Source organism: Oryctolagus cuniculus, chromosome 6, assembly GCF_051225735.1.
Source record: "Oryctolagus cuniculus isolate XC-2025 breed Fujian yellow rabbit chromosome 6, ASM5122573v1, whole genome shotgun sequence".
Lineage (NCBI taxonomy): Eukaryota > Metazoa > Chordata > Mammalia > Lagomorpha > Leporidae > Oryctolagus > Oryctolagus cuniculus.
Genome location: NC_142872.1, coordinates 50,368,240 through 50,382,778, shown reverse-complemented (window position 1 = coordinate 50,382,778; position 14,539 = coordinate 50,368,240). Strand labels below are relative to the sequence as shown.

The window sequence follows — 14,539 nt, the reverse complement described above, 5'->3', positions numbered from 1 at the left end:
AGATACTTTTTCTACTATTTCCCAAGTCCTTGAGTTTTCTGCTCATTTTAAATACATTTAAATGAATGTTTAAAAATTACAATATTTTAGACACAGGTAGAGAGTACTAGTAACTTCTTCATTATCTTGTAAGTGAATGAGAATCTGCACTTTGGTATTAATGATCTGACTTTTTAAAAGGTGAACTTTAATTTTGTCCAAAGTTAACAAGATAATTATCTCAATTCAATTCTCTGCTTCCCTTCAGGTCAGAATCTAAATGTCCATGGTCCACTTATCTATCAATTTCCATAAATAAGGTAATAGCTTCTCAGCATCTTCCGTCTTTGCCAGCATTTCCGAAGCTTTTCTATGAGTGGATTACAGATTCAAACTTGGGAACAAACCATTTAAGAGCAAAGCAGCTTCACAGTGACAGCCTGATTCCTGCCTTATCTCTAAGCCCACATCACTTTTTGTATTCTTAAAAACTCTTGGCTGAGCAACCTGTAAAATCAAATCCCCTTAAAATGCTCCATCAGTGGTTCCCCAAGCTCCAAAGATTTAAATACCAACCAAAGTCAAAGTCAAAAATACCAACCAGCCATTTCAAATATATTATTTTTACTGATAAATTCTAACATGATGTTTAAAGTCACAGCATTTTCTAAATTAGTTATGTTTCTGCATTAGCTTGAATTTAGAATAAATTGACAGGCTAGGACTGAAAGAAAGTGACATATAATTTGAAATAACATCTATTAATATCCATTTGTACATTGTTTTGTTTTTTGTAAGACTCTCTTGTCTGGTTGTAGGAAAAGACTATGCATGTTAATGAAAAATTATTGTTTTTGCTGTTATGTTAAATAAGCATGAGAATTTTACAATTCAGTATTTATTAGTATGTTATTTCATCCATGAAACTGTCTACTCTTAAAAAGTTAAAGATTTTATAGTAATGAAATATTTTTCTAAATTGAACCCCTGAAATTATATGTATGCATATATTTATTTACATATATATTAGTAATTAGTGGTGATGTCTATCATGTTGAGATCCTGGGATGAATGGTTTGCATATATGCTCTTTAAGTATCCTAAAATTTTGTTATGATGTTGAAAAACACCAAGTGAAATGTATTTTCTGCTTGTTGCTCTCTTATGATTCTTATTCCACTTCAAAATAGTTGAATAGGATATATCTTTTTCTATTAGGATAACTTTGAAGCCATAAATATTATGCTGATTACATTCCTTCTTTATTCAAGCCATGCATATATTTAATCACTGCTTTGCAAAGATCACTACATTATTAATGTGGCGTTTAGGACTATGGGGTCTCATAACTGAATCTAAATTAAAGGCTCAAATGGAGCAAGATTATTTTGTCTCTACAATGTAGATAGACCTACTGGTAAGCTGAGACAAGGCATTAAGTCTAACTTAATCATCACTCATTAAACATTGCAATCTGAGACATAACCCCATGAAATTGACTTTTAGTCAAATGGCTGAATTTTCTTTAAAGAAAATTATTTTCTGAAATTAGATCTTTACCTCACCACTTCACCATAACACATAAAATAAATTTAAGTTGGACTGAAGATACAAATTTCTGAGTGAATATAAATACCAAACAAGAAAAATGTATAGAATATCCATACATTCTTAATATGGGAAATGTTTGTTAAGCATAATATAAAATATAAAAGCCATAAAGAAAAAAATACCTCAGGTCTTCTGTGTAAAAATTAGAACTTTTGAATTATAAAGAATGCTATAACTAGTTGTAAAATGAAAAAACAACACACTTGACTGGAATATTTCCAAAATAAGTAAGAAATTGAAGGTTAATATTATAAAGAATTTCAGTTAGTCATTGAGAAAAGAAATCTAAATTTTTAACTAAGAAATGAATGGGAAGTTTACAAGTAATAAATACTTGAAAATATTCTCAAGTTCAGTAGTGATCAATAAAAGGTGGAGGTAAGTAGTTTAGTTTTAGTCTATCTGATTAGGAAAAAATAAACTGATAATGTCCAGAATTGACAGGGTATGAACTAGGAACAGAGCTATACAATATTTGTGGGAGGACCGGTGCCGCGGATCAGTAGGCTAATCCTCTGCCTTGCGGTGCTGGCACACCGGGTTCTAGTCCCGGTTAGGGTGCCGGATTCTGCCCGGTTGCCCCTCTTCCAGGCCAGCTCTCTGCTGTGGCCAGGGAGTGCAGTGGAGGATGGCCCAGGTGCTTGGGCCCGGCACCCCACGGGAGACCAGGAGAAGCACCTGGCTCCTGCCTTCAGATAGGCGTGGTGCGCCTGCCGCAGAGTGCTGGCCGCGGAGGCCATTGGAGGGTGAACCAATGGCAAAGGAAGACCTTTCTCTCTGTCTCTCTCTCTCACTGTCCACTCTGCCTGTCCAAAAAAAAATTTTTTTTTTGTGGGAGTAGAACTATTTAGAATATAGTCTGGAAGTTTATCAAAAACACACTTTTCTCCTAGATTTCTGAATTAAACATTTCAGGAAAAATCAGTTTGCAGTTATTGCTCTTGAATGGAACCAAATTTTTTTTTTTTTTTTGAGCTTTGCCCTCAAGTATGGGTAAGTATTGGGCAGAATCCTGAGACCTTGAATGATCTAAGACATTCTTAAGGAGAACAGACTTTTCAATTAATCAGTTTCCAACCGCTATACATACTACCCACAAGTGGTTTCTGCATCCATCACCTGCACACCATTCCCAATGGTGGCTTAGTCTATCATGAGCTATTCAGGAATATGTTCAGTATTCTCTCAGCAAGGAGGTCTTGTAAAGTCAAGGGATTGGGAGAACATAGCTAAACTGTAGTCTTTGCTATCACAGAGTACTCAGTCTAAGAAAAGGCATTCCATATATTAGACAGATAGCTGCAAATTTATCTTAGATTATATTATTAAGGTTTCTGGCAGGCACATTCTGAAAGTTCTGATTAAATTGCTACAATCATCACTATATATATATGTGTATGTGTATGTGTATGTGTGTGTGTGTGTGTGTGTATCTTCAAAGAATATCCAAACTTGTTTCTTTGAATCAACAATGTTTTTACTTTGGATTATATGACACCATATGGCTTTGTCTCTTGTTATTCCCTTTGTGTCCTCTAACCCCTAGACAACCTATAAGTTTTCCTATCATGATGATATGATTTTCCTGTCTATATTCTTCCTGATGGCATCTCCTTCCTAGGTTTCTAAATAATGCCCTCTTTTTCTTCATTCTGTATTTCCAACCACCACCAGTTCTGCCACCAGTACCATCACAACCACACACTTAGTTTGTAGTATGTCTTGACTTGTCTTGTATAAAATGGTATCCAACTGAATGTAATTTAAAATTAAATGCATTTTAAAATTTAGTTCCTCAATTGTTCAAAGCATATCTCAAATACTCAATGCTACATGCTCCTAGAGATTAGTGTACTGGACAGTGCAAATTTCATCAAAAACAATTCAGTTGGACAATGCCAGGCTGAACTATTCATTCTAGAATATCTGTTTGTTCAGGGAACCTCATTCGACTTTCTCAGGATAAAAAAGTACCCTGCTTTTCCTGTGATTCTGGCCCAATTTTTTCTGATCATGGTGAACATCCCAATATTATCACTCACTATTCATAGCCTCTCCGCTTTATTCCCAGGCACGTGATTTACTCATATTCTTTTGTTCTTGTATGTCAAATGTTACCCTCAACTTCTGGAATGTTTTATGCCTTTCTGATCACAATACACACATACACACACACATATACATGCATATGTATGTGTATCTCCAAACCTCAAACCCTTTGTAAAAAAGACTTATTCATTTATTTGAAAGTCAGTTTACACACAGAGCAAAAGAAGGAAGGGAGGAAAAAGAGAAACCTTCCCTCCATCCATTAGGTCACTCCCCAAATAGGCACAATGGCCAAAGCTGGGCCAGATGTAAGGCGGGAGTCAGGAACTCCATCCGCTTCTCCCACGTGGGGGGCAAGGGCCCAAGTACTTGAGCCATCTTACACTGCTTTGCCAAGTGCATTAGCAGGGAGCTGGATCAGAAGTGGAGCAGCTAGGACTCCAACTGGTGCTCATATGGGGTGCTGGCATCACAGGCAATAATTTAACCCACTGCACCACAATGTATACCCAAGACCCAAATCCTTGACATCAGGACACCTTGCTAAAAATCATTAGCTTGGTCTGCATGGTTTCACGTAGTTTTTCCTCCATGTCTCCAGCCTCATCCTAAATAGTGTTTTCTCACTAATTGAAGTTCATAATGTCCCTTAAATGGCCCCACCTCCCCAGTGCATCTTACCTTGGGGACTTCTGTCAGGCTGATTACTTTGGCTCAAACTCTAATATCCCCATGTTTACTTAATTAACTCCTTTCCTTCTTCAAATGTCAGTTAATTTGCCTGATCATCAGAGAAGTCCTTTTCTCGCCAGATATCCTCAGTCAGATCTCAGTGTAATATCTCAATTAAAGCACAGCCTTAATCTGGATTCCTCCCTAGAGTATGTTTACTGTGAGTTCCATGAGGGAATTAACTGCACTGATTTTGCGTACTACAAAGTGTTCTGAAATCTTCCAAAAACAATGTATAGATAAGGTGTTAGAACATCCTCAGACAGTTGTGTTGTTGAATAACTTCTTTTATACTGGTGGATAAGCTTCCTGTTGAATGATATGTGTCTTTAGCCTTTGTCAAAAGACTTCCTGAAACTTTCAAGGCTAATGATGAGGTAGCCAAACTTTTTCTTGTTTATAGCAATATCAGTGTATCCATGCATGCCATTAATGCACTCCAACTGTAATATGGCTCTCATATGTGTGTCAGTAAAATTTGCTATCTCTTTTATCAAGCTGTGATTCCTAAGTATGAATTAATTGCATATCAACATGATTTGGTGGTCAAAAGTAACCAATGTTCTTTTATGTGTAGTTACTCTGTGTAGAGTACTATTGAGACATTAATAGATCACTTAATTTACATTTTTAAGACGTTCCATTTTAGTAGAAATTTTAAAGTGTGGGTTCTTATTTTACTCTTAGCTCTTATAGTTTATTGGGAATATTTTCAGCAGTATAAGAGAGATACCAGTAAGAGATACTGTAGGTTTAAAAAAGTTTTATATTTTTATGAATCTTTATTTTATACATAAAGTACATATACATGTACTTATCCTTTATAGATGATTTTTTGTTTATTCAGGAGATAGAGAAAGAGAGAGAGATCCCATCCACTGTTTAGCTCCCCAAATTCATACAGCAACAAAGGTTGGGCCAGAGCTGGAGCCAGAAGCAAGGAATACAAACAAGTCTCCCACAAGGGTGACAGGAACCCAATTGCCTGAGCCATCATTGTTGCCTCCTAAGGTCCATATTAGCAGGAATCTAGAGCCAAGAGTCAAATCTAAATATTGCAATGTGGGACATAGGCATATTCACCACTACTTGACATCTGCTAACAGAAGTACATTTAAATCATTTCTAAAAATGCACCTATGGAGTTTTAATTCTGTAATATGCTAATAATAACAATGAATTATTCAGACAGGAACATTTGATTGTGTGCCACGCATGCTTCACCACTGCCATGACTATCAGCAGAGATGTGTTTCCACACTGTGGGAAGATACCTGCCTTTAAGTTAAATTTTCCAAACATAATCATCTTAGATTTAGGTTTTAGAGAATGCCTAGGATAAAACAGAACTTGTTGTCAAACACACTTCTCTTTGAGGTATTATTTGATTTGTTTTATGTGATTGGTAAAATTGAGAAGTTGACCACTTAGTTCTATTTCCTTACTAAATGCATCTAGTAATACGTTGTTTCTGTCCTCCGTTTTGTAAACTCTCTTGACTAATGTAGGAGTTTGATGTAGTATTTCTGCTGTGTCCTAACTTTGGGTACCCAGAAGGTACCAGCCAGGTATTCTAAGTAAGTATACAGGTTTTGCACATCCATTTCCACACTGGGCGGATTAATATTGAAGATTAATCTTGGAGGAGAGATGACAAGAATCTCAACTGTAATTTTTAAAATGCCCTAAAAACCCATGCTACCAGAGATTAAAATCATACTTAAACTCTATGTGTACAATGTGTAGTAACTACATCTCACAGATGGTTCCACAATCAGGAGACAAAGAGAGAAATGTTGTTAACAATTATAACTCAAACCTAGAAATCTCTTTTAGAGAAATGAGCCTGTTGGTAGATACACTATTTTTCATGTTGTTTTCAGCCTTTCAATGAACCTGCTGTAACCCAGGCTCTGACATTTTCTTAAAGAAAGGCTCCACAGAGATTGGGAAACCTAATGTTATCAGAATACCAAGCTTTCTAAAATGACTTTGAAAGCAGCTGAAGAAAAGAATGTTCAAATTCAGGCAACTGCAGGCAACAGTTGCAAAAGGTCAAATCACAAAATGTTCCCCAAGATGTCAAATCACTCCTGGGGATACTCTACAAAATTATAGGCTTAAAAGCTTGACCTTACTTGCTCTTTATTCCCAAGCACTCAATTTTAAAGGTTCTTGCCTCCCCATGGAATTATTTCACCCAAGAAGTTTTGCATTTTGTGGTATTTTAGAAGGATTTTAAGATATCTGTTAAAATTCATTGCTTATTTTTTTAAAGCACTGTAAATTATGTCATATAACATCAATTAGCTCTAAGAAGTTGAACTTCTCTGAGTGAGGAAACCTTATGGTTTGCTGCAAAAAGCACAGTAGCTACTTCACCTCTCTAGTCTCAATTTTTCTACATGGAAACTTGGGAATAATAGATCTCCTTGCCTCAAAGAGTTCTGACAAAGATTACTCAAATCTCTGTAGAGAGTTTATAGCAGGGACAGAGAAAGTAGGTTCTTAACAAAAGTTACTAAATCTTATTAACCACTAATTTTTTTCTTTTCCCATTTTTTTCACCCAACTTTGAAGACCTTATGATCTTGAGAATTTAGTTGTATATTAGAATTGTTCTTTTTATGGTTTCTGTTTATGGTAAATACCTTTATGGTTTTCTTTAAAAGTCAATAAGCCAAAAACTTAGACCCATTCTATCTTGCAATTTTAAACAAAAAGATACTGTAGTTGTTCCTCTGCTAGTGCATTGAAATGTTCCCTTGGGGTCATAAACAAGAAAGCAAACCTATCCATGTTCCTCCTTCCACTGAGAAGACTCCATTACAGACATTAAAATATAAGAAAGCCGCACAAACATCATCATATAACAATATTCTCTATTAGAGGGTAGCAGGCCTTGTGCTGTTATGTATGACTCTGCACACTGAAGACTCACCACAAGGCTGGTGAGATGACAGCATAGTCACCTCTTCTGTTTACCAAAAAGTTCTTCTAGTGACTTAACTGTCTAATTAAATTCAACAATTTGAGGACTTTTGGAAAGGCATGCAATCACATGCTTTTTCGTTATACCATTAGAATTCAGAACTCAAGGTTGTCTTGGTCTTCAACCCACATGTCAAAGAATGAATTCGACTATTAACCTGTCTTCCACATGGGATATTGTGTCTTTTTCATTTTATAAAGGACAGTCTAGAGTAGAAAGCTGGTGCCAAGCATTCTCTGTCCACAGGGAAAAATCTGATGATATTTTTGAGCAGAATAGGCTTCAGTTTGCTCTGAGAAGGGTCGTATGAACTAAGGTATGTTCGCATCTGCTCCATATCTGGCTTCAGCTGTTGCAGGACTGTTATTGAGGATTTTTAAATGCCTTCCTGGTATCAGAAATAACCCCTTAAAATCTATATGAAAATGTGGCCCCTTAAAGTTTCCCAGAAGTCCCATTTGGGGTGCCACATATGCTATTGAAATTTGGGGTGCCATATGATATCACCACATGCTTATTAATAAATCCCCAACATTAATAAGCCTGAGAGGATTCTTGCCTAATATTTAGAGAAGAATTCTAAATACTGGTGTTAGGAAGGAAGTCAGATATGAGCTTATGTGTGTGTGACAAAGGCCTAAGGAGACATTTAGGTCCAGCATATGCATCTCAAAGTCATCCCAATAACATTTCAGGGGCAGCCCAGTATTTGCATCCTGCCCTGCCCCTTCTAACAGATAATCTACCAGGTGGGGGTCCCCGCCCCTTCTGCCTGATATCTGCATTTCAAATATCCTGCTCAGGATCCTGATCCTCCAAGGGTTCCTGCCCATCCTTCCTCTAACCTGGGCAATGCCAGCCAGGCTTCCTCTTGTCTGATAACTTCAGGGGGAAAACTCAGATAGGAGTTTTTAGTATTTACACCCATAAAGTCTTTTGTTTCTGGAGGAGATATGAGAAGACAAAGACTCATCCCCTTAAAAACCCCCGGCCTCAGCCAGACTGGGCACTCAGCCCTCTGCCTCACTGCTGAGCCACCCACCAGGCCTGCTCAGGTGTACTCTCTCCACTCAACCATGTAACCTCGCTCCCTCCCCCCGCCAGGTCTGAGCAACTGAGCACTCTCTCTCAGGTTCTGTCTGGAGAGGTGCCCATCTGTTCTTACGGATGTGCCTTCCCTAATAAACCTTGCTATTTTACTTTCTACTACTCTCTGTCTCATGACTTCTGTCATGCTCAAAGACAAGAACCCTGCCATTCACCAGTAACACAGGGAGGGACACATTGCGTCCCAGGCTTTTAGCCCACTTCCAAAGGGGAGTGGTTAATTAACCTGATTGGCCGGTGGGCACCCAGGTGTGGCCAGGTAGGGGCATGTGGCCACACAGGGGCGTGAGGTGACACAGGGGCATGGTGAAGGTGTAGTCTTCCAGCTCACAAGCCTAATGGATTTTAACCTGTACTCCTGCCTACTTCACTCCCAGTCTTTTATTTATTTATTTATTTTTGAGTTGGCATTTGTTTTATTCCACAGATGGTACTCCATGTCTAATCAGCATTAAGAACAATGCTATAAAGCTCTGCTCACCAAAGCTGAAACTGTCTCTAACCTCATAATATGGGGAGTTTTCAGGGCTTCCATTGATTGATTTGAATTTGGATTTGATCTTCTAGTGTCAGTGCTGAAAGGGAATTTAGGGATCAGGTCATTTCTTGTATTTCACAGGTGAGAAAGTGGAACTCTGAGAGCTTGCAGGGTTTGCCTAAGGTCAGTATTAAAAATCCAAGTCTCTCAACTCACCCTGAGTGTTTTTTCATCTTTATTAATACTGTCATTTAAGTAACTAAACTGTGAATTATAAAATTGAACTACGGTTTATGCAATACAGATTTAATAGATTTTTCTCCTTCTTTTTCCCATGCTTGATTTCCTGAATAAATTTCAGATTTAATCAATCTGTGATATGGAGTGACTGCTTTTAAGATTTGCAAGCAATAAGAAGCAAAAAATAATAGCTGTTTATTTTAGAGAGCTCTATTATTTGCTAATGGACTGTTTTCTCAACATTGAGAAACTTCTTTGCCAGGTGATCAGCAGAGATTTCTCAAAGAGGATTTGATGTTGGTATTAATGAATCTGTAGCATACTTATAACATGGTGTTCAAATAGTAAAATCGAAATTCCTTTCTTGTCCTCTATAGCTTCATGTAGCTCTATTCAATGTGCACTATGTAGAATTCAAGCATACACATTAATGTTTAGCTCCTTCACCTCAGTACTTTCCTTAGCAACATATAAAATTTAGTGGAAGGGAAGTACTAATGGGAATGATGGTTTGCTAGATATAGGACATTATAGAATGGAGAATGATTTTTACTTCCTGTATGACTTTGATTATTCTTGCTAAGAAAAAAAGAAACACTGATCAATAAAGAATAGACTACTACTAGAACTGCTTTGTTTTTACATCTAAAATCATGTCCTTGTGGCCAGAGCTGTGGTGTGGCATCTTAGGTTGCTGCTTGCAATGCCAGCGTTCCATATGAGCACCCATTTGATCCCTGGCTATACCACTCCCAATCCAGCTCCCTGCTAATGTGTATGGGAAAGAAAGGGAGGTGGCACAAGTGCCTGGGCCCCTGCCACCCTTGTGGGGACCTGGACAGCATCTTCTGGCTCTTGGCTTCAGCCTGGCCCAACTCCAGCCATTGCGGCCATCTTGGGGGTGAACCATTGGAGGGAAGAGCTCTCTTTCTGTCTCTTTCTCTCTCTCTCCCCCCCCCACTCCTTCTCCCTCTCCTTCTCTGTAACTGCTTCTCAAATAAATAAAAATGAATCTTAAAGAAGTTTCAAACATAAAATTGTCCCCTTAAGCCATTACTACCTTAAGATAATTAGAAAATGTACAAATTGCAAAGGAGAAAGCATGTTACTTTGATCATTCACATTTAGAAGAAATATCAAAGATCACCTACTTGAGCTATAACTAAGCTCAGAGTTGAAATTATACACTCAAGGTTGTACCATTAATTAGCACCAGATCTTAAATAAGAATTTCAGTTACTTGATTTTTAATTTGGAATTTTCTTATAGTAACATTCCACTAAAAGCATTGCACAGATGATTTTGGTCTATGCTACTGAAATAATAACCCAAAAAATCATAACTACAGAAATACAATTTCAATTGTCAACTTATTCAAATCTTTTATTTTAGTAATAAGGAAACCTGTGACCTTTTACTCCCCATTTGACCTCTTGAAGACCTGCAAGCATGGAACATGCATGTTATTAAAAAGTTATGTGTGGATTAAAAAAAAAAACTTACAACAAAAACCTGATCTTCAATTGTGTTTTCCAGTAAACTTCTGGAAGTACTCTTGCATTAGTTTTCTTCCATCCTAGATTACTCTGTGGGATTTGGCAGAAAGGGGAGAGGAGAGGAAAGAAAGCCGCTTGGCCTAGGAGACGATTGATTATCTGCTTACTGAGAGCCGAGCTTGGAGCAACAGCATTTTGCGTGGCTTCATATTTCCCCCGTCGTTGTCAGGAGAAGTGAAGTCAGGGCGGTTTCTTGTATTGTTTGGTGAAAAGCTGTGGCATGTTGTTATGTGAAACAAGCCAGAGGAGGGCAGGGATGCTAGCAAACAGCCTCGCCACACTTAGTCAGCTGTTCTCCAGGGAGAGAATGACAGTGTGTCTCTGCCACTTATTGAATGTGTGCTGTATGACTCAGATGAGAATCTGAGATGAAATCAATGCACCCTCTCACTGAATCTCAGCCAAGGAAGAAATCTCGGGATAGCTAATCAGAAAAGATGCTTGGCTTGGCATGTAGCCATGTTCTTTGATCTCCCTGCAAGGAAGGACACTCCGGAAACTGGGCCTGGCAGTTATAAGAAATGAGGGTTTCCCTTTCTTGAGCTAATTCAGAAGAACTAAGAGAGAGCATGATAAATGTTGAATTTATAAATCATGATTCCCATTTCTTTGGTCCTTTTCTCTGGATGAGTTCTGTTCCATAAAACTAAAGGTCTTATTCCCACTTCCTGCCTAACTCACACAGAGCGTTTGCCTGAGCAGTGCTCTGTGCTCTCTCTATGTGGATGCTGTGATAGCAATGTGAGTTTTGAGATTAAATCTAGATTTTGACCCTGATTCCGGTTCTTACTGAGTGTATAAGTTTAAGTTACTTAACTCAGTAGAACATCGGTTTCTTTACATGTATACTCAGCTCTCCTGTCTCATATTCTCTGTTTTTGGATTGATCTGGGAGGAAGAAAACATGATAGACTCCATGTTTAATGACTGACTTTCCTAGGCATTGGCTTTTTATGGTGGATTGCCGGGACATACTGCTTTGATCTCAGTGCACAGATTGTTTCATAGTGGGTTTTCTGGTATCATGGTACACAGTATGATACAGCTATAACCACAGCCCCCAAACTATTCATTGAGAAGCCTGACTCTCTAATCCACCGTTAAAGTCAAACCTCAATATGCTCATCTTGAGGTGTGAGTTTGCAGATTTTTGCATTACCTGATGATAAAGATGCTCCCGATTATAGAATCTTATCCAAATCTTAATTTTAATCATACCCTAAAGTTCATCATTATAGGTGATTAAATGGTGAGGGCAGCTAAATCAACCCAATATGAACCTTGAATGATTTAAATTTTTTCTAGTATAATTTTAATATTGAAGAACATTCATTTATTTCAAATATCTATAATACAGCCAGCAATGAAAGGATGACTTTCATGCAAAAACAATTACATTTATATTCAAAACGTAAATTTCCAGTGGGCATATATTTGATAATTTTCAGATGGAAAAATAAACCTTAACAAATTATGAATTTCAAACACTCCTGCTCCCTTAATCTCTTACGTATATACCTGTAATTAATATTTTTTCTTCTTTTTACATCCTTAAAGCATGTCACTATTGAATTTTAATATTTATGATTTTTGCTTTTTTTAATTTTATCTAAGTAATACAAGTTTCATATATTTCATATATACAGATTTGGGAACATAGTGATACTTCCCACCGTACCCTCTCTCCCACTCATACTGCCACACTTCTTCCTCCACCTTCTCCAATTCCCACTCTTAATTTTTACAGAGATCTATTTTCAGTTTACTTTATACTTATAAGGTTAACCCTACTCTAAGTAAAGAGTTCAACAAATAGAACCTGCGGGTGGACGATCGCTCCATGGAGTGGGACGCCATGGGCGGGAAGGTGTAGGACATCAAGAAAGATGGCAAGGGGCGGACGGCGTCTCCTGTCAACTCCCCGGCCAGGGGTAACCCATCTCCCAAGAGGATGCCCTCCAGTCGCGGGGGACAGGACCGTTTCACGGCCGAGTCCTACACGGTGCTGGGGGACACGCTGATCGATGGCAGCGAGCATTACTGGGAGGTCCGCTACGAGCCGGACAGCCTGGGCCGCTTGGAGCAGCTGGGCAAGACAGCCGCGTCCCGGTGCCTGCACATCAACAACTGGCTGCAGGTCAGCTTCGCGGCCAAGCACGCCAACAAGGTGAAGGTGCTGGACGCCCCGGTGCCCGACTGCCTGGGCGTGCACTGCGACTTCCACCAAGGCCTCCTGTCCTTCTACAACACCCGCACCAAACAGCTGCTGCACACCTTCAAGGCCAAGTTCACACAGCCGCTGCTGCCTGCCTTCACCGTGGTGTGGCAGCTTCCAGGTGACCATGGGCCTGCAGGTGCCCAGCTGCGTGCGCTGCCTGCAGAAGCGGGGCAGCACCACCAGCAGCTCCAACTCCAGCCTCACCTAGGCCAGGCGCGCCACCACCCCCCCTAACCGCCAGCTGCCGCTGGGAGCCTTAACGCCTCACCAGGGGCCACTGTGAGGAAGTGGGCGCTTCCGGGGGAGGGGGGCTGCTCCCCACTCCCCTTCCAATAAAGCTCAAATACTGAAAAAAAAATCCTAGACCAAGTGGGATTGATCAATTTCAGTTCACAATTGATCATACTGATAGGTCTAATAGTCAAAGGGATCACATAAACAAGACTAGTGTCTGCTAATACTAACTGATAGAATAAAAAAGGGAGAGAACGATCCAGCATGGGATGCGGGATACACAGCAGACTCATAGAATGGCAGATGTCCTAAATAGCACTCTGGCCTCAGAATCAGCCCTTAAGGCATTCAGATCTGGCTGAAGAGCCCATGAGAGTATTTCAGGCATGGAAAGCCAAGACACTCTGGGGAAAAAAAAAAAAAGGACCTAAATGAAAGATCTCTGTGAGTGAGATCCCAGTAGGAAGAACAGGCCATCAAAGAAGGAGGTACCTTTCTCTGAAGGGAGGAGAGAACTTCCACATTGACTATGACCTTATCTAAATATGATCAGAGTCAGTGAACTCAAAAGGCTTCCACAGCCTTGGCAACTCATGACTAGAGCCTGGGGAGATTACTGATGCCCTAAACAAGAGTGTCAATTTTTAAGTCAACAACAGGAGTCACTGTGCACTTATTCTTCATGTAGGATCTCTGTCCTTAATGTGTTGTTCAATGTGAATTAATGCTATAAGTAGTACTCAAACAGTATTTTACACTTTATGTTCTGTGTGGGTGCAAACTGATGAAATCTTTACTTAATATACTAAATCGATCTTCTGTATATAAAGAGAATTGAAAATGAATCTTGATGTGAATGGAATGGGAGAGGGAGTGGGAGATGGAAGGGGTGTGGGTGGAAGGTAAGTTATGGGGGTGAAAAAGCCATTGTAATCCATAAGCTGTACTTTGGAAATTTACATTTACTAAATAAATGTTTAAAAATAAAAAAAGTAAAAAAATGCGTGGAACTGGAAGACATCATGTTAAGTGACATAAAGCCTGGTAGAGAATGATGAACACCCTTTATGTGTCATATATGATCCCTAGCAAATTGCTGTAAATGGAATTCTTCTCTTTACATTACAGATGGCATATGCCTAGTTTTTGTACTTATGTACTACAAGTAAAATATAAACAAATAATGTTTTAAAGGTATAATTTTAAATAGATGAAAAAAAGAGTTCAAGAAATAGTATGAAGAAAATAAACACTGTTCCTCAACAGAATAAACAGGGCTGAAACAATTATCAAATCTCAAAATGTCCATTTCACTTCAATACATTACATTTTAGGTAATAATG

At 38.8% G+C, this 14,539-nt stretch overlaps 1 protein-coding gene and 1 pseudogene across 2 annotated transcripts in view; one reads left to right on the top strand and one right to left on the bottom strand.

The window, feature by feature from the left end:
- The window catches only part of GABRG2 (gamma-aminobutyric acid type A receptor subunit gamma2), a 103,935-nt gene that overhangs the window by 17,344 nt on the left and 72,052 nt on the right, over positions 1–14,539 (bottom strand). The window lies entirely within an intron of this gene.
- LOC127490534 (fibronectin type III and SPRY domain-containing protein 1 pseudogene) lies at positions 3,927–13,170 on the top strand (annotated as a pseudogene).